This window comes from Triticum dicoccoides, chromosome 5B (assembly GCF_002162155.2).
Source record: "Triticum dicoccoides isolate Atlit2015 ecotype Zavitan chromosome 5B, WEW_v2.0, whole genome shotgun sequence".
Classification (NCBI taxonomy): Eukaryota; Viridiplantae; Streptophyta; class Magnoliopsida; order Poales; family Poaceae; genus Triticum; species Triticum dicoccoides.
In genome coordinates this window covers 7,570,800-7,592,262 of record NC_041389.1, presented here as the reverse complement: position 1 = coordinate 7,592,262, position 21,463 = coordinate 7,570,800, and the positions used below count along the sequence as shown (strand labels likewise).

The 21,463-nt window shown below is 46.0% G+C and overlaps 1 pseudogene; it reads right to left on the bottom strand.

The window, feature by feature from the left end:
• Window positions 1-10,893: 10,893 nt before the first annotated feature.
• LOC119307014 lies at window positions 10,894-21,158 on the bottom strand (annotated as a pseudogene).
• Between the last annotated feature and the right edge of the window lie 305 nt (window positions 21,159-21,463).

Here is a 21,463-nt window from a genome sequence, read left to right as displayed (position 1 = left end):
CTGGGAGCACGATCCTCTTGCCAACAGCGCTCGCTCGCATCTCCCCAACTGCGATGCTATCCACAAGGCCTTGGTATAGATCAACACGTATCTGTGGCTGGTGGTCCCTGGTCCACTTCAGCCTACAACCCTCAATCTTGATGAACATGTCGACGCCCCATTGCTGGAACAAGCGTGCTCCGTGAAGTATGGGGTTGAATATTGCAGGGCGCGTCTGTAGCCGGTAACAGTAGTAGTCCCTAACAGAGACACACAACCGACTGTTCCCCTCTATGGAAAGATGTGAAAGAAGAAGGTTAGGTACCATATGGAAAGGATAGACAATGTTATTTTTTGCATATAAGCATACCAAATAGGCGAACCTGAATCGTTATCGCGGTTTCCTCTTGGTTGTTGTGCAAGTTCCCAAGGGACATTGTGCTTAGGGATATTTGGATGCCAACCAAGCTCCCCCCTTGGGAAAAAGAGGGGATACGACAGCGGGTCATAGCAACCTTCTGTAGCATGTATACTATGCTTCTCGTTGTTGTCCCCATAGAGTGTAATGCTGCGGTTGAACCTGTTTGCTAGATCACTTCCCTCGACCCAAATCGCAGCCACCTCAGATGACACCGGTCTGTTATATCTCCGTTGGTCTAGCTTCTGGTCAATGTTGAGGTCTATCCGGTACCCCTCGAGGTTTTCCTTGTGGGCACCCAAACTCCTAAACTGCTGGGAGTAGGGGTTTTCCCTGAGGATGTCCACTAACTTGCTGACAACACGCTGGTCCAATTGCTTGGTGGCCTCCTTGCGATGGCTTAAGTTTGGGTCGTCGTCATAGAAGTACAACTGCAGATGATCAGGACGAGATGTTGGACCGAACGAGTGCACCTTGTGGTACATAGTGTCATGTGCCCGAAACGTGTACACTCCCGACTTCATGTTTGTGTAGTTGTTGTCTAGGTTGACACCAAGGGTAGTGAAGGAGAAGTGGCCGTGAAGAACCGAATGCTCTCCAGGAAATGCCGAGAGTCTCCATCCGCGCTAGACCATAACCTCATCAGCTCTGGGATAGGCTCCGGTTCAGCCAGCTTAATCTCCCCGTTTCGACAGCAGAAGCCGTCAATCTCGTACTGGAACTTCTTGGCCTTGCAATGGTCGTAGTTCACCGCGTGCTTCAGGATGTGCGTGATGTCTGGGATGTTCGAGTACACATAGTCGAAAGGATCAAGCTCGATAGATCCCGTGTGGGAGTCTACAGGCTCATCGATGTTAGTGTTATCAGCGTCGGATCCTGCAAGCATTGTCGAGACATAACATGTCACGATAGGATGCAGAACATAAATCAATAGTATAGAGGGACGAGTAGCGAGAGGCGCCTGGGAGTACCTTGATCGGCAAATAGGTAGTACTCATCATCCATGAGGTCACCGGAAAGTCCATTATCGTCCATGATGCCGCTAAGTAAGGCGTCCATTTCAACTGCAACATTGTTGAGCTGGTAAGTAATGGTTTAGTGTGAGTGGTCACTGGGAGGGGAGTAAAAGACGAGAGGGTTACCATCGGTCCCAACGGTGTAAGACGACGTGCTCGATGGAGGGGACTAAGCCGGTGAAGCAGCTCCTGTGGGCGGTGTTTCTGAGCTTCTTGCTGCTCTGTTCACATGTAAGGTACTTGGGTGTGGAGACCTCTGCTTAGCTGCAAAGCCTGCATTACGACGCTCTAGCAACGCTGACCTCTCACCTTCTGCTACGCTTTTCGTGTGCGCTCTTAATTTTGCAGCACTCCCTTGAATGTTCTTTACCACCATACCTCGTTTGTGAGCTCGCTCGCGAGCCCTACGCCGTGCTCTGGTCTCCTGTTTCTGCTCATGGGCTTGATTCGGGTTGTCGTGTATTCGCTGATCATTGGTTTGTAGCGAGGCATTTATGAGTTCGTCGAGGGCCTCATTATTGTCCAAGGTACGACTAAGGTACTCGCCTGCATGGTTGAGGAGCTGGTAAATACTGGTCCAACGCACATGAACATAACAAGTAGAGTAAAGATGGGAGGATTACCGTCTGATTCAAAGTTGTAACCAGCCTTACTCGCTAACTGGGGGGAAGGAGTTGAAGCGGCGGGGTCTCTGGCATGAGTGGTCGACATCAGGTTGGGCGTAGCTAAGGTAGCTGCATCTGGGCGCGGCATTGCGATGGATTCAGCGCAAGGGATGTTGCGCCTAGCCGCGAGTATTGCGTTGCGTTGAGCTAGCATCTTCTGTTTCTCCTTGGGTGGTATGTTTTGCACACGTGCTCTTCGGCGGGCGTTTGTCTCTTGCTTCTCCTCGACCGGCATATTTTGGTAGGACGCCCTTCTGCAGCTATTCCTCTCTTGCTTGTCCTCAACCATCATATTTTGGTAGTCCGCCCTTCTAAGGGTGTTACTTTTTTGCTTCTCCTCTGGTGTCATCCATTGCCTGGCTTCTCTTTGACATGCATTCCTCTCCTCGTCTGTTTTCTTCTTCCTAGCTGCTCTGCGGTGTGCATTGATTTTCTCCTTCTCTTCAGGTGTTAATCTATCCCGCCGTGCTATGTATTGTTCTCGCCTTTTCTGTTTTTTGTCTGATGTAATGATTGCGTTTGAAGTAATGTGTTCAGGACCAGTGTGTGAGGTGTTGAGTCGAACCGCTATATCTGAACCAATATTATGCTGAATGCTGCTCTGTGTTCCTTGAAGTGATACACCGTGGTCATAGTAAGTGGCTTCACGAGAGTGACTTCCTGAAGAACCATTTTGTGGACCACTTAGGTTAACAAATGTATAAATGCAAGCTGAAATATTTTCATGTGTAAGGTCGATACCGATTGACGTTTGCACATGTTGTACTGGCTGAAAGGCTGTTAGATTGTCGGCTATGGGAACCAATATAGCCACATGTGTGCACACATTCTCATCATCATCAGAAGACGAAACACTGTAGTTAGTGGTGTCCGTTTGTTCGCGTATGAAGAAACTAGATGGTGGCCGGGGTGTATTGGTGGGTTGTGATCTTGGTCTCCTCTCATAATCAACAACTGATAAAAATGAAGGTAGGCTAAGCTCTGAAAGCTTATTGAAGACCTTATGTCGAGACATGTGAGTGGCATGCACATACCTCTTTTCCTCATACAGATGCCCTCTGTCCTGTGACGTCTCTATGTCCTATAGAAGCTTTATGTTCTTATTACCTGCATTATTTTGCATTGGAAAAATGATTAGATGTTTACTATAATGGATGCTTAAGTACGGGAACAAAATGCAAGTAAGTTACTGAAACAATATCATGTGTTCGTGACACTTTCTCCAATAAGCACTCTTCTTTTTCAGATGAAGTTAACAAAGGAGAAAAGGAAAGAGAACACTCATCCATACATGAAAAACTGGATATGGAGCTGCAAGATCTGAAAAAAGGACTTCAGCAAAAGGAGGTACTATTTTTATTTTCTTATGATTGTAATTGTTCATATAGGAATTTACAAGTTGTGTGGCTGGACCTCGACTCTTTGTTCACATGTACCGAATAATCTTCATTCCGCCATCCATTTTATGTTGCCCCTCATTCCCCTCTTTTGATTACACAATTCAGTGGAAACTCTTTTTTGGTGTATCTTACCAAACTGACCTAATAATTTCAAGCCAAGGACTGTACTGTGCACTCACATATGTACCAAAAATTGTAGATTCAGAAAATGGGAACAAAATACACTTGTGGTACGAGAATTTAAACTGAGAGTTATGTAAAAATTTCTTCCTTTTACTTGTGGTTACCATTAGAGCCATTGCTTCATTGCCACAAGTGGAGGTAATACATGCCTCTCTATGTCAATCGGGAAAATGCAAATGATTAGGTTAGTCTGCAGGTTTATATACTTGAACCTAGGTTGCTGTATTTTGATTATTTTTTGCACAAGCTGTGAGCTGCAATGTTGATCATGTTAGCTGGCAGCCGTTTAGGATGGAAGCAACATAATTTATATTACATCATAAATTCCGGTCTGGTGCTGCATTTCAGGTTCAGCTTGAGGTGTAGGTGTTGCCATTCTCTCATAGCGGAGCAAAGAGCACAACCCTGACTGCACAACCCCTTCAAGGATCACTGGTGAATTTGTTCAAGTTTATTTATCTTCTGGGTCATGTTCATTTTTTATCACAGTAGGATTCTAGGCCTGAGGGTATCGTGAGTGTGAGCATTTATAATGGAGTTGCACAATTATCTATCTTCAGAAGTGGAAATATTAGTTATGTGGTCATGAAAATAAGTAATGATACCCATGTTTTAGAATGAACCATGACGATAAATATATTACCCTGAAATTTGAGTATGAGTCGCCTCAAATTTGTTTAATTTTTAGGTATATAAGATGATACCTATCGCAACACACTCATGACCAAGTGTGGTGTACACATTGCGAATTACATGATGTTTTGTTCAATACTCTATGTCAGCAAATTATATGATGTATTGATACACTATCCCGATGTCAAAGATTGTTCTGCATGTCTCAGTTTGTATTGGGCACCAAATACAGATTGGGGGAATAAGTTGTTTGCATTGGGTGTACTTGCTGGAAAGACATCAGAACTTGCCTATTCGTCCTTGATTATGAAACATATTAATTCCTAGAACCTAATGGGTGTATTCTTCATTGAAATTTATGATTTTCAGGTAGCTGGTACATAGCTTAAAATCCTGCATCGTTTAAGTATCTTTGTAATGTAGGTAATTTGCTTTGACATCATGAATGCATGAATGCATTTTATTTTTGTAGGAACCAACTGAGGATGGTAAACCTAGGGAACTGTGAAGATGGTGGCAGGAGGATGTACCTACGGTGTCTGGAGATGGGTGCAGCAACAGCCGGCGCGCGGAGGTGGCTGGTTCTGGCGGCCCTGTCGAGCAACACCATGAGACGGGAGCAGAGGTGCTGGTTCCGGCGGCAGCAGAGGCTGCAGCATGAGACGGGAGCAGAGGTTGCTGGTTCCAGCGACAACACAGGCTGCAGCTCGCACATCTGTGTAAGTACCTTACAGATGTCAAAGACGCGAGCAAGACGAGGGAAGCGAGAAGCAGACAAGGAGAAGGCGTAATGTTGAAGCGGGAGGTTTAAATGTGTAATGGGCCTAAGGGTCTCGGCGATAATGGGCCGGAGGGCCGTAGCAAGTAGGCCCATGTATCCTGCGGGTTATAAGCAGGCGGGCGAGGGAGAGAACGGTACGAAGAGATTTCTGTAATTCCAACTACGCCACTCATTCTATCTTATCCTCCTGCCTTCGTCTCCTACCCCAGATCCCCTTCTTCTTCCTCTCTCTATTGAATTCGAGCTGTAGTTCGTCGCTGGCGGAACTCCTCCACCGCGCGGTCGTGACAATCTGGTATCAGAGCCTCTCCTCTCGCTCCGCCGTGCGCCTGCAAAAAAATTTCTCCCGAATCGTACCCGGCAAATCCGAGGTGAAGGTAGTGGATCGCCCTCGAGCTTGATCTGCATAAATCCGGACCTGAGGTGGGTTGATTTGAGGGAATCAGCGACCACGATGATGTTTAAGCTGAATCCGCAGACACGCTTCCTCGCGGAGGAGATGGAGGCGTTTCAGGAGCGGATGCTGCGGGAACTCGCCGAGATATGGGCGGCGCAGCGCAAGCTCGAGGTGGTCAACGGGATTTCCGCACAGCTGGAGGCCCTCGACGCCAAGCTGTCAGAGCAGTCCGCGCGCCTTGATCAGGTGCAGGTGAAAGTGGATCTGTCATGCGACACGCTGGGTCAGGTTCAGCAGAGCCAGTTCCACGCGGCGACGAAGGGGAAGCCGTCGGAGGGACCAGAGAGCTCGTCGCCAACTGCATCAGAAGTTTAGGATGGCATACTGGGAGCAGGGCCATCAATTTCCACCTCCGCACCACCGCGTCCAGTTCAGGTACCACACTGTTTACCTGTTCAGCAGCAAGTGGTGTAGTCGGGTCAGGAGGAAAATTCAGGCAAACGACAGTGGATGCCCAAGATGGATTTTCCTCGATTTGATGGCAGTGATGTTCGGATCTGGCTAGATAAGTGCGAGGCATTTTTCAAGTTGTACAATATACCTGACAGTTTCAAGGTTACTTCAGCATCTCTGTACCTGACAGATAATGCAGCTCATTGGTACTAGGCGTTCAAACAAACGAGTATCTATCACACCTGGCCTCAGTTCTGTGCAGCGATAGTGCAAGAATTTGACGTTAATGTATACATACAGAAGATGAAGGAGCTCATGTCCTTAAAGCAACTTGAGTCAGTGGAGGAATACAAACAACACTTTCTGCAGCTGGTGTACACCATCAGGTTGTATGAACCAGCCCTCAGTGACACGTTCTTAGTAACATGTTTCATTATGGGTCTTAAGCCTGAACTCCGAGCAACTATGGAACTACAGATACCATCCTGTGTGCAATCGGCAGCAGTGTTTGCTGCTATTCAGGAAGGACTCTTGCAACAGAAGTCTATCAAGTCCAACTATACAAAAACTTCTTTCACCAAGATGGACAGTCGACCTGCATTGGCTCCGGGGGAATTATGGAAGGCAAAACAGTTGAAGGAATACAGACGTGCTAATGGCCTTTGTTACAAATGTGGAGAGAAGTTTGCACCTGGACATGCCTGCAGTCAGGCACCTGCTGCTGGAGCTCAGTTAAAGGCAGTTGAAGCCATAGTACAGAATGAAATATTATCAGATGCTCTGCTAGACACTCTGGTTGACCAGTCTACAGTAGATTGTGCCGCCATTTCAGTTACTGCACTATCTGGAGCAGTTCATCCCAGGACCATACAACTGAGGGCTCTAGTTGGAAACCAAGTGGTCCTCATTTTAGTGGACTCAGGGAGCACACATACTTTTGTGGACCAGGCACTTTTGAGCAGGATCTCTGTTACTGCTGATCAATTGTCACAGCCAATGAAAGTAAAAGTGGCAAATGGAGAAGTTGTCCAATGCACTGAGGTGGTTTCCCAGTTAACTTGGTGGATACAAGGGCACAATGTTACAAATGCCATGCATGTACTTCCTTTAGGAGGGCATGATATAATTTTGGGCATGGACTCGCTTGAACAGTGGGGAATTATGCAGTGTCACTGGGCAGAAAAGTGGATTCAATTCCAGTATGCAGGGCAGGAGGTTAAACTGCAAGGAGTGTTGCCTATCTCCCCCACTGTAATTGAGGAAGTATCAGTGGAACAGTTAATGAAGTGGGAAAAGGGAAATGAAGTTTGGGCCACTGCTGTATTAAACAGGATTGTTATGGCACCTGAAACACCAGTCCCTCCTGATGTGCAAGAGTTGATTGACAAGCACACTACAGTTTTCACATATCCTAAAACATTGCCTCCTCACAGGCCATTGGATCATGCAATTCACCTGGTTCCTGGAGCTGTTCCAGTCAATTGCAAGCCTTACAGGTACTCTCCACAACAAAAAGATGAGATAGAAAGACAAGTTGCTGAAATGTTGAAAGCTGGTTTGATTACACCTAGCATTAGTCCCTTTGCTTCTCTTGTTTTGTTGGTCAAAAAGAAGGATGGCACTTGGAGATTCTGTGTAGATTACAGAAGATTGAATGATATCACCATAAAAAGCAAGTTTCCATTGCCAGTAATTGATGAACTGTTGGATGAGTTGGGAGGGGCCAAATGGTTTTCAAAACTGGATTTAAAAGCTGGATATCATCAAATTAGAATGAGAGAGGAGGATGAGCATAAAACAGCATTTAAAACACACCATGGTCAGTTTCAATTCAGAGTGGTTCCTTTTGGATTGGCTACTGCACCAGGGACATTCCAATGCAATATGAATGTGTTTATGGCTGGACCAAACAGAAAATATGTCTTGGTATTCATGGATGATATCTTGGTGTTTAGTTTTTCCTTGGAAGATCATATACAGCATCTGAAATCTGTATTTGAAATCCTAGCAGAGAACAAGTTACATGTGAAGCAGAGTAAGTGTGTGTTTGCTCAACAAACTATGGAATATTTGGGCCACATAATTTCTGACAAGGGAGTGGCTACTGATCCTTCAAAGACAGAAGCTATGGTCAACTGGCCAGTGCCTACCAATGTTACTGAATTAAGAGGATTTCTGGGACTCACGGGGTATTACAGAAAATTTGTGAGAAATTATGGTTTGCTGGCTAAACCCTTGACTGTCCTACTTAAAAAACAAGCTTTCCAATGGTCTGGCATAGCTCAGGAAGCTTTTCAACACTTGAAGCAAGCTATGGCCACTACTCCTGTGCTAGCTCTACCTAACTTTGCGAAAACTTTCACTGTGGAAACAGATGCCTGTAACACTGGAGTAGGAGTTGTACTCTCTCAAGAAGGGCATCCAATTGCTTATTATAGCAAGGCACTTGGAGTTACTAGCCAAAAGTTGTGCATCTATGAGAAGGAGTTCCTAGCAATCATGATGGCAGTAGACAGATGGAGATCTTACTTGGCCAGAGCCCCTTTTGTTATTAAAACTGATCATCAAAGCTTGTGTCATTTAGGAGACCAACTTCTAACTTCAGATTTGCAGAGGAAAGCAATGACAAAACTAGTTAGGCTACAATTCTCTATACAGTACAAGAAAGGAGTGGAGAATACTGTAGCAGATGCACTGTCCAGGGTGGCTCACTTGTTTCCTATCCAGGCTATATCCACCAGCAAAGCTGTTTGGATACAAGAGGTTTTAAACTCATACTCGGTGGACTCTGCTGCTCAAGGGATGTTGCAAAAATTGGCAGTAGACAGCAAGGCCTGTCCTGGGTTTCAGTTGCAGGATGGTCTGATTAAACATGGGGATAAAATTTGGATTGGTGCTAACACTGGCTTACAGACAAAACTCATTCAAGCTTTTCATTCAACACCTGTAGGGGGCCACTCTGGCATATTGCCTACTTACCACAGGGTTAAGCAATTGTTTAGTTGGACTGGTATGAAAACAGATGTGGAAAATTTTGTGAAGCAGTGCAACACATGTCAACAGGCAAAACATGAACTGTGCAAAACACCTGGCCTGTTGCAACCTTTACCCGTGCCAGATCGACCCTGGCAGTCAATTAGCATGGATTTTGTTGAGGGACTGCCTAAGTCTGAAGGATTCAGTGCTATTTTGGTGGTAGTGGACCGCTTGACTAAAGTAAGTCATTTTTTTGGCTATGAAACATCCGTTTACAGCGGCATCGGTTGCAAAGGTGTTTCTGAATAACATAGTGAAACTGCACGGATTACCATTGACAATCGTGTCACACAGGGACAAAATCTTCACGAGTGCTTTCTGGCGAGAATTGTTCAGAGTGTGGGGCACAGAACTGCAGATGAGCACGGCGTATCACCCACAAACTGACGGCCAGACTGAACGTGTGAATCAATGCCTGGAGATGTACTTTCGTTGTGCAGTACACGATTCTCCAACAAAGTGGGCAGGGTGGTTACCTTAGGCAGAGTTTTGGTATAACTCTACGTACCACTCCTCACTGGGCTGCACCCCATACAAAGCACTGTATGGGCAAGATCCAAATGTGGGACAGTTAGCAGGTCAGTCCACTTCTCTGAACTCTGACGTTCAGACCTGGTTGGCCTCCCAGTCAGAGCATACAACTCTGCTCAAGGATCATCTCGCTCGAGCGCAATGCAAGTACAAGCATTTCGCGGACAAGGAACAATCTGATCGCCAGTTTGCCGAAGGAGAAATGGTTTACCTGCGCCTCCAGCCATATGCTCAGTCCTCTGTGGTCAACCGTCCTTGTCCCAAGCTTGCTCTCAAATATTTTGGCCCTTTCAAGGTCTTGGAAAAAGTGGGAAATGCAGCCTACAAACTAGAGTTACCTCGGGGCAGTATGGTCCACCATGTGTTTCATGTGTCTCAACTCAAGGGCCATGTGCCGGATCATACCCTGGTGTTTACTACCCTTCCGGTTCCGCTCGATCTGTCAGTACCTGGTGTGAAACCTGAGGAGATTCTGGATCGTCGACTGGTCAAAAAGGGCAATGCATCTTATCTACAGATACTTGTAAAGTGGTCGTCCATTCCTGCGGCGTCAGCAACCTGGGAAGATTACCAAGTACTCAAGCAACGCTACCCATATGCACCAGCCTGGGGACATGCTGGTTCTTCAGGGGGAGGTATTGTAAGTACCTTACAGATGTCAAAGACGCGAGCAAGACGAGGGAAGCGGGAAGCAGACAAGGAGAAGGCGTAATGTTGAAGCGGGAGGTTTAAATGTGTAATGGGCCTAAGGGTCTCGGCGATAATGGGCCAGAGGGTCGTAGCAAGTAGGCCCATGTATCCTACGGGTTATAAGCAGGCGGGCGAGGGAGAGAACGGTACGAAGAGATTTCTGTAATTCAAACTATGCCACTCATTCTATCTTATCCTCCTGCCTTCGTCTCCTACACCGGATCCCCTTCTTCTTCCTCTCTCTCTCGAATTCGAGCTGTAGTTCGTCGGCGGCGGAACTCCTCCACCGCGCGGTCGTGACAATCTGCCGTGAGAGCGATGTGGCCGGACTGGTTCCGGCGGATGTGGCCGGACGGTGACTATACGTCCATCGAGAGGAGGAACTGGCGTTTCTGGCGACGTGCGTTCAGGGCTCGATGAAGCCCTCACACTTGTTTTTCTGTTTTGGTTTGGCTCCGACTTTTTTTCTTTGGTTTGGGCATGGACGTCTTTTTTGGTCAATGCATGGAGTGGACGTGGTTCATGGATTGAGTCGCAACTGTTTTTCTCCGGCTGGTGCGTGATCGTGGGCTGAGTTGGCGACGGATCTCGTTTATGGGCCGAGTTAATGAGTGACGGGATGCGGTCGAGGGGTGGTGGGATTGGTCGAACCATCACGACGACTGCAGGTTGCGCTTTAATAGTAGAGATTAGTAGCCAATAACATTCTGCTCTAAGCTACATATGTTGCTTCTACGGTCCAAACTTTACACTCCAGCATAATTGCCGAGTTAAATTCATCATCTATGGCTGCTACACTTGCACACAGGCATGATGTGAGTTTCACGAGACTCGAAATAAGTAGTAGCCAATAATAAGTTCTGCTCTAACATGCAGGTTATGCTCTAAACTTAAGCTGCTTCTATGGTCCAAAGGCACCCATAATTTGAAGTTTTTTTCCAAGAATACACAACGAAAACATTATGCCGAAAATGAATTTGCAATGAGCATGCATGGTTAATTCGGTTTACTCATCCATGAAGGCCAGCAGCGGGCAGGTGCCTACACAAATAAAAAAACACAAGGTTCAGTTAGATAAACCCTTGGGAGATCGGTCAATGGTTAAATTGCTAGCTAAAGGCTGGCTAAAATAGTGTGTTGTTTGCAATGCAAACAAAATGAGATAAGAGAAATAACAATTGGCTTCTTCATGAAGTTTTTTACCACAACCTGACAATTTTCTCTACGACCTTCGAATTTGAGTTAAAACGTGCTAAATGTAAACTATTTTAAAATGGAAGATATTTGCCTCAGGCCCAGCTCAAGGATCAAGAATCATAAGACTGACATGGCTTCTTCACCCATGATAGGGTAAGCACCTACACAAATAAAAACATCACACTTAGACCTGCAGAAATCTCTACTCCTATAAAAACCACAGTTGGTGATGATGGTGTGCCTACCATCTTGCATTTAGGATCGTTCGATCTATATCTAACGCACATGAAGCAATCAGTGGCATTTTTACGAAAAGACACCCACCACTCTGTACAGATTTGCAGACAACGCCCTTGTCACCCTTTTAGCCTATCTCTTGCCCCACCTTATCCAACGACCTAAGAATGGGGAAAAGCAGCCGTGAGAACCAGCAGCCTGCCAACAGGCACCGTCGGAACCGATATGGAGCAGTGGCCGCCGCCGGTGCCGTCTGCTCCCGGAGCCTCCCATACCTTCCTCAGCTCCACCGCCAACCACGACCATCCACCACCTTCCCCGTCTCCTCCATTGTCGACCTCGACAGGCACGCCGCCGACGCCATCCCTCCGCCAGTGCCTCTCCTACCTCCTCTGCCAGAGAAGTGCCACCTCCCAGCATCACCACCACACACTATTCCTCCTGGCCACCCCCTACGCGTCCTACACAGCCTCCTCCGACGCCGACCTCCGCAAGTACGCCGGTGGCTCCGTCCGTGCCCCAACGCTTCCCCGGCCTCCTCGCTTTCCTGCTGCTGAATACCGCTCACCCACCACAAGCAGCACCTCCCCATCCTCCTCGCCACCTCCCCCTTCTTCTCGGATGCTGACCTTTGCAAGTACACCGCCGGCTACACGCTGCTCCTTACTGCTATTTCCCCTTCCTGGCTGACGCGCTCTATGGCCTGTTCTGGTGCTATGCTCGGCTACCGCCTCTACTTCCCAAACCTCAACGTGCCCATCCTTGCCGCCTCCCAAATTCAAATTTTCTGTCATCAAATCCACGCGCCTATGTCGAACTGTCTAGAAACTACTCCTGCAGCCCATTACAAATTAAGTGAGCAGGTAGATGAGACTCACGCTACTCGGACCACATCCTAAGAAGCAACACACTGGTTACACTCTCTGATAGAAGCTAGGGCCCTACCGGATCTAGGGCGTAGGTTGTAGGGGAAGGAGGGGGAAGGACGAGGGCTGGTGCGTGGCGGCCGGCGGCGTGGCGCCGTCCTTGTGACGGGAGCAGCGGCGGCGAAGGCAGGAGGCGGCTAGGGTTTTAGGTCTCCTGGCTCCCTAAGGGAAGCCGAGCAAATAATGATTGCTTCTTGCTTGATTAGATTGATACATCTCCTCTCCCTATATAGAGAGGTTTACTTGACTCCTAAGCAAACGATAATATAATCGGGCTAAGCCCCTAATAAGATAAGATAACTTGGGCCACAACCCACTGGGCTAAGCCTCATAACACTTCTCCCCGCCTGCACAAACAGCTCGTCCTCGAGCTGTAAGGTGGGGAAGCGCTTGCTGAACTCCTCGAGGTGATGAACCAGCGTCAAACACCTTCGCGACAGCTGGGGCAGTCAGGTCGGCGGCGACGGCGTCCTCCTCAATGTAGTCTACAGCCTCCAGGTAGAAGAGCCGCGGGCAGACGTGGCCGAGCGTGTAGGGCTCGCTGCAGTTGAAGCACAACCCTTGGCGGCGACGCTCGAGTAGCCCGGCCGAGGTGAGACGGCAGAACGGGCGCGCCGCGGTCGCGGCGAGGGGTGCCGTGGAAGACTTAGCAGGCCGACCCTGCGCAGGAACATCTGGTTCGGGTAGCGGCCCAGTGGCCTGGGACGGCGATGCCTGCTGCATGGCCACCGCGCGGGCGTAGTACATGGCCGTCTGGAGGTCCTGGGGTCCCTGCAGCTCGACGTCCACGCGGAGATGATCTGGCAGACCGCCGACGAAGAGTTCGGCCCGCTGGTGAGCCGTCACGCCGGACGCGTGGCACGCTAGGGCTTGAAAGCGGTCGATGTAGTCTTGCACCGTAGAGGTGAATGGAAGGTGGCCCAACTCGGCGAAGTGGCTCCCGCGGATCGGCGGCCCAAAACGAAGGAGGCACAACTCATGGAAGCGCTCCGATGGGGGCATGCCGCCCTCGTCCTGCTCGAGGGCATAGTACCATGTCTGGGCTGCACCGCGAAGGTGGTAGGATGCCAGTCAAGTGCGCTCCGACGCGAGCGTGCGCTGCCCACGAAAAAACTGGTCGCATTGGTTGAGCCAGTTAAGCGGATCCTCCGTGCCGTCATAAGTGGCGAAGTAGATCTTGGCGAACCGTGGCGGCGTCTGGTCGGCGCGCCATGGACGACCGGTTCGGCGGTGCGGAGCAGTGATGATAACGGCGCCCGGTCAACGGTGGGGAGGCCGTCGTAGGCCCCCGCGGAGCCGGACGAGGCCCCAGACTGCAGTGTGGGTACCGATGGGTGCCCAGCCTCCGTGTAAACTGGCGGTGGCGGAATCGGGGACGGTGACGGCGGAAACTAGACCTGCTGGATCGGGAGGCCCCCCGGTGTGGATTGGCCCAGTCCGGAGCTGGGCGGCGGTGGTGGAAGCTGTACCGGCGCGTCCGGCATGGTTGACGCGGCTGGGGCCGACGCGGGCCAGTACGGCCACTGCGGCGCTGGGGCGGGCGCAGAAGGCGCGGGTGGCGCCGTGAAAGCTAGCGCCGGCCACTGCAGCCAGGACAGCGCTGGGGCGGCCGGCAAAGGACACCGGCCATGGCCTCCGGAGCGTACTAGGTCGGCATGGTGGACGGTGATGGCGGCGAATCCTTGACGGGGGCGGCGGCTGGCCAGGCAACGTGCCGGGGGTGGGGGCGATCGGCGCCGACGGAAGGGCCAGCAAGGCCGTGGCGCTCGGCGAGAACGCAGCGGCGGTGGAGGAGGTGGTGGTGGCGGCGGCGGTGTTGGTGGTGGTGGGCAGTGGCGGGTTTGGTGGTGGTGATGACATGGTCGAAACCAAGCTAGCTGATACCAAGGTGATAGGAGCTAGGGCCCTACCAGATCTAGGGCGTAGGTTGTAGGGGAAGGAGGGGGAAGGACGAGGGCTGGTGCGCGGCGGCCGGCGGCGTGGCGCCGTCCTTGCGACGGGAGCAGCGGCAGCGAAGGCAGGAGGCGGCTAGGGTTTTAGGTCTCCCGGCTCCCTAAGGAAAGCCGAGCAAATAATGATTGCTTCTTGCTTGATTAGATTGATACATCTCCTCTCCGTATATAGAGAGGTTTACTTGACTCCTAAGCAAACGATAAGATAATCGAGCTAAGCCCCTAATAACGATAAGATAACTTGGGCCACAACCCACTGGGCTAAGCCCCTAATATGACGGTCATAACACTCTCACACCTTCAGATTGAACAGAGTGTGAGGAGGTGGCTTCGCTGCCTTAGCCTTCTGATATGCTTCGCCAAGGGCATAGGTATGATGTGTTAGGCAATCTTTTTTTTTAGATAACTAACCACCCATATGGAGTGGTCTCCTGCTCTCCTTAGTTGTGCGATTGCAGACATGTGATGGTAATGGTATGCAAACTGTCTTCTATGTCCAATAAATACTCCAAGGCATTGTTTTTCATTTTTGCAACATTAGCCATTGGATCCATAGCACACCACTGTATCTATAATTGGTTTCAATTTCCTTTTTGGGTTCTTCTTCTAGAATGGAACTTTAAGTATTATAGAAGGCTACGAACAAGAAGAATTGCCATAGTTACTGACTTACTGCTAGAGGATTTGACATCAATATCATACTGGCCATAATTTTTTGGTAAAGAAGTTTTTTTAGTGCCCAAAGAATTACTAATGATCAAAATAGATGAGTACCGGCACATACTACTATTAGATGATGATGCCACTTTTATTGGTGAAGTTGACATCAAAATGGGAAGTTACAGGTCACTACATGTATTTTTTGTTATTTTAATGTTATTTATGTATACTGATTGTTGGGTACTTGGAACTCCAAGCTGATCTATTTGTTATTAAAACATCTGCACCATAGTTCTAGGTGGATCAGTTTGTTTTAGAGGAGTTGGTCAAACAGAAATTCCTCAAGCTAGGTTCCTTATATTTCCCTTTTTATAAAATCACATGACTTCGCCAGGCATATGCACATATATACTCAGTATCAGCTCCAACTACACTTGGATTCGGTTCTCACCAAATCACTGAAATTTCTGAAAAAACGATAATCTACATGGCAGGTCCAAAAGACATTCAGTAAGAGAAGGAGTTTCCTGGAGAAAACCACGGATTTAGGTCTGAAGCTGAAGAACTACATGGTCAATAAAGCAGCAGGCCTTACGTCTGAAATGATACAGCCCTTGTGCCAACAAAGTGCTGAAGGAAAACAAAAAGGTGAGTATCCTGTACCTTACCGCAAGGCAAAACAATCTGCTTGCATATTTCTTTTTGTACCTGACCATTTGTGGTCCTACTTGAAATAACACAGTGGTTGACGGCAGTAACAAGTCCAACAGAACTTGCCCCAATGGCATCCCATATGTTTGAACAAGTTTACGTGAATCAACGATGCAACAAATTTAAGTCATTCATCTTCAGATGATGAAGTGATAAAACAATCAGCGCTTGTGATTTTTCCTACTTGTAGTGGTGTGCTCACATCAATCGAGGTCTTGGAGCGAGGAGAAAGCTCAAAAGGTAAATCTATAAGGCGAAAGTGTTTGCTTATATAATTTCATTTACCCACTTAATTAATTTCTTGCGTAAATGTTGTAGGGTGAAAGCGTGAATGTGCAGCAATAAGATATGCTAGCCGTACACCAGAAGAAATCCAAGCAAGGCGAGTAAGTGTTAGAGCATGTCAGCAAAATATGACACCTAAAGCGAAGGAGGAGCCCGTCCCAGAATGTGAGGTGATCATTGCTTTCACTTGGTTAGTGTGTTGTTTGGTAATTTTTTGTGTCCATACTAAATTGATTTGGTGGCTGGTTTGCAGGATAGTTTAATCTGCGAGAAAGTGTTGTCTTTGCAATGTGATTATCCATGCATATTAATGTTGCTTCATACTTCAGACATTTACATGTGCACAATAACTGTCCCTTCTGGCTACGATGTAAAGATTACAAATTATTTCTACCTTTACACGTATGCAGTGTTGGTCCTAGATACGAGGCTTGATGTTTTATATCTCAAAGAAACCAAACCAAGTACTCTGTTTCCTGTTCGATTTCAAATCTTGCTTTATAATGTATAGATTAAAAGGGTGAAAGTTTGTTCAATTAAGTAGTAACCTAATGATACATATACAATAGTGAATGCCCTTCAGGAGCAATGCCTCCAGTGGCTTGCTGTATGTTGAGCATTTATTTATATTTTGTTGTACATATACTAACATCTATGTGCCTATGTTTCAGACTGTAAAACATGGTCATTGATAATTTTGTTATTAAGCAGTGCTTGCTGGAGATGAAAATCAAAGAGATCACACCCCATTGGTACAGGTGAGCGGAATGGAGGTGTACGTTGCACTGAGGGTGAAGCAGTGGCTGAAAGTTAAGACTGGTTTTCTGTGCTTCACAAGCTGCTTTGTAGCAAAGTTAAATACTCTGTTTTTTACAGTGAGGGGAGATACTCTGTTTTTTGATGGAAGATACACTGCTTTGTGGCTGGGGGAGCGTGTTATTTCGGTCCTATTCTTGTACATCTAACCTTAATAACAATTGATTACGCTCTCTGTTGATTTTCGCGACGTAACTTTTTTTTAGGCTAACCACATCGCGACGTAGTCTTGATGACGTGTTTTTTTGTGTTGAGGCCTATGCTTCATGAGGTGATTGATTTTAAGAATAAAGAAAAAACATCCATGTGCAAAGGACATATATGGTCGAAGCTATTATGTGGAGAAGCTAAGGCTAGGGTAGGAAGAGAAAGTAGAAATTGAAGAAATAGTGGCAAATAAACGAAAGAAGACGATCAGATATTCTGATGATACATTGTTTTTCGAAAATTGTCATGATTATGTGTCCTTGTGATTGCAATGTTTTAGCCTAAGTTATTTTATTCAAGCATCACTTCTGTTTTGCATAAATGGCCAAAAACATATATATTTGTAAGCTAAAGCTGTAAAAAAATCCCCCCGCAAACAAACATAAGCACCATATTCAAATCCATATTGTATCTCTTCAGGATGGCGCCACCTCTAAGTTTTTTTCCCGTGATAACGCACGGGCATCCAACTAGTATGATTTATAACAGGGAGATTTTACCTTTTACAATGTCCTCTCCACGATCCGATACAATTGCAGTCAAGTTTCTAGTTCTCTGACAAATTTTGGTAGCATCAAATATTTTCACCTGTAAAGCAATTCATAGAATTAAATGTACCTAAACACATTTTCAGTAGTGCTATGGTCGGTATGAATCGTAGTTACAACAGAGTTAACTTACCGAAACATCTTTTTCAGTATTCAATTTCTTTCTTTGATCAAAATGATCCCAGCACATATCTATCAACATGCTTTCCAACTGCCAAAATCACAAAAGTCAAGAGTGTCACATAAAAAATATGGAAAATAAACCCTACAAGCAGGTGCACTCACCCTCACACCTCTCCCTCACATGAGATTCTTTCTTGTTATGTGATTTTTGAAATACATAATGGCTACAACTGTAAAGATATTTCATATAAAAAACACCTCCACTAAAATATCCTTGTTCTGTGATTTTTGAAATATACAATGGCTACAACTCTAAAGATATTTGAATCAAAAGCATCTGCACTAAAATAGCATACGATAATCCATACTCTATACGCTGTAATATCAAACGAACAATTTTATATACTCCCTTTAAAAGAGCATACTCTATATGCTATCAAATGAACAACAATTATGTATACACTTGCCATTATCAACGGAGTATCCTATTGCCTCTTAATGCATATATAGGACCATACTCCTTTATTGAATAAATCGTGCATACACCAGATACTCTAGCCATAAGTACAATTCAACATCTTTACATCCTAGGTATAATATATACTCTTTATAAATCTTAGCTACAGGATACATATGTGCCAATTACAAAACATACACTTGATGAATATCTTTATGGATTTTATCGTGCCCTCGATCACACCTATTATTGGGTTGGCAAGCTACTTGGACTTTGTAGTGGAATTTAGTCTGGGAAATCTCAGTCCTAAGATGCCAAGCACCACAATGTTGACCAATGGTTGTGGCCTGACCCAATTGATGGGAATAACCATCCATGCAGAAAGCTGATCCATTCAGCCATGAATTAATGTGCTTCAACTAGCGCACCATTATTTAAATCATTTAATTAGAATTACAAAATTACTAGCTACCTATTATAGGATGTGTGAGATTAATCTAAGGTGGATTAGAAAGTAACTAAACCTAGTTGTAGCAAAAGATTGAAAATTCAACAAATATAAAATACACAAACCTCAATTGTAGTAGAAATGTGCTTTCCATTAAAACTTTCAATGACACATCACCCTTGCGAATTCCAATTTTCTCAGCATGTGATTCTTTTGACACCTAATTTTCAATTAGCATGATTACTTCACAATATGCATATGGCAAATATTTTTAAAATAAACTATTAACAAAAGTGAAAGTCAAAATTATTATATAAAAAGCTCATATATATACCTGCTCAACAATAAGACCAGAGTCGATGTTATGCTTGCGAGTCATCCTCTCAATACAAATAGGATCTAAAAACTTGATTGGACTAAATGTCATTCCAAGGTGGAGGCGAGGCATGCAACTAGACCAAATAAAATGATGACCAAATGAATATCATACAAATTTTAAAAAGAACAACATAACATTAATATCTTTACAAGACATAGGTATCACACATGTTACTAACAAAGAATTGAGAAAGGGGAAATACGTACTTGAACCTCCTCCAAAAATCGAAGCACTTATGCAATATTGACGAAGGTACAAACGTCTCATTGATTTGATTGTTAACTAGACCCACAACTTTTCCTTCTAAGTCAATGATGGGCCCTCCATCATCATGTAACTAGAGCATTATAGTAGTGAGAAATACTACGGTTTGTAGTGAGAAGGAAATAAGATGGAGATGCAAAATATAAATTTGAGATGTAACATACCAGTTTGAGACTAGATGCATCACGAAGAAAATACATGTAATGGCATCTCTCATACCGAGTTGGAATGTCATAGGCCAAATTACCATGTGTTATCTTTATATCCAGATTTGCATCTCTTCCAAGGCGGAAAACATCTTGACCAGAATGCACACGGTCATTAAAAGTGGGTAGATGAACTGGTTTGTCCACTTGAACTTCATAAATAGCAAATTCATAATGCTCCTGAAGATAGATGAGGTGGCCTGGTGTAGTTGTGTTGTCCAGCAAATGAATAATGACCTAAAATAGTCGGCGGCAAAGGTTATGACACTACATCTTCGAAAGAACTTATATTGAGGAAAACATTTTTGAGAGTTCAACTATCATGAAAGTCGAGCGCTAGAATAAGATCTTTTCTTTCTAATTTTCTGCTCTAATTAACAAAGTTGAAGATAATGACACATTTAATTTGCAACTAACCACCAGTGTAGCAACCGAGTCATTACAAATAATTTAATTTCAGAGGGCATAAACAAGCAGATAAAAAAGATAGCTAGTCAAGCAGGTAGATAAATAGATTGTTGAATATATGTTTTTACTTGCATAGTCCAGTGTACGGCTCTGCAATCATCTTGCTGTAATTAGGATGACAAAGAGTGAACGTTAAGAATGTCACCTTAGCATTCTTATGATATTCGCCTGTCCACTGCCGCTTCCACTTGTGGATATCATCTTTACGAATGAGATGAGCAGACGTCAAAACAAGGGCGGTTTTTCTCTGGTTATCTCTTTGAAACCACAAGCCACAGCATTTATTCAGCGGTTGGTTCTCTGCAAAGCAACATAAGTTACAAACAGTTGGGCAGGCAGCGAATATTAATTAAGAAGCAAACATGATGATGAATACACACCGAGAAAGGAGGAGAGCAGAACGACGGATTTTGCAGCAGAAAGTATTGCATCTCTTGCGAGTTCACGGATGGGAAGGAGGCGACGGTCCTTGCGCAAGCAGGAATATGGTTTGTGCCAGTAGTGATCCATAGTGAACAGGTGAGCTACACGAACTACGTAAAGAAAATTAAAGATCAGGTTGGAAATTGACGGTGAGAAAAAGAAGAATTGGGAGCCGGAGGGAGTTACATTTTTCTGCTCGGTACTTGGCCTCGGCAAGCTTGAAGGCGGCGCGTGCGACCCGATCTGCAGCTAGCTCGTCTGGAATGTAGGGTTCGTAGATCGGTGGGCTGGGTGGATCGGAGGATTCCTCCGTCGCGGACTCGACCACATCGCACACACCACCTACAGAAAAAATCGTACAGCACGAGTAAACACCAATCTGTCGTGATGAGGAGGAAAACAGGTTGGAAGATCACCTTGTTTTGCTCCGGATTGGGCTTCGTCGGGCTCGAAGATCGCGAACAGTATCTCCGGGTGGGAATGGGAACTCCGACGAACAGCTAGGTCGCCGGGAGATCTAGGGCTCGTGGAGCGATCCACTGCCAGGCTTCGCTTCTTCGCCCTTGCTCCCCGCTCGGTCTCCAGCTCGTCGCCGCGGATCCTGACGGCCCTCGACATCTTTCCCACCTCGTGTGCCGCCGCCTCTGCACGGGAGAGGAGGGAAGACGGTTTGGGGATTGATGGACTCGCGTCGAGGGGTCCGTGTGTGTGTGTTTTTTCTCTTTCTTTTTCTTTTCTTCTTTTTGCTTACAAAAATGCCAACAAAAATAAAATTATGAATTTTTTTAGGGAAACTATAAACTTTATGGGACTGTCTATTTAACTTTTGACTGATTTGTGATGTCATTCAAATTTTGCAACCAACCAACTATTGACAGTTGTATGTTGAAAAAACCTACGACAATAGTAAGTATGTATGTTTTTCCGGAATAAAACTGGTCAGGCTATAGATATGATCCGTCAAGAAACTAACC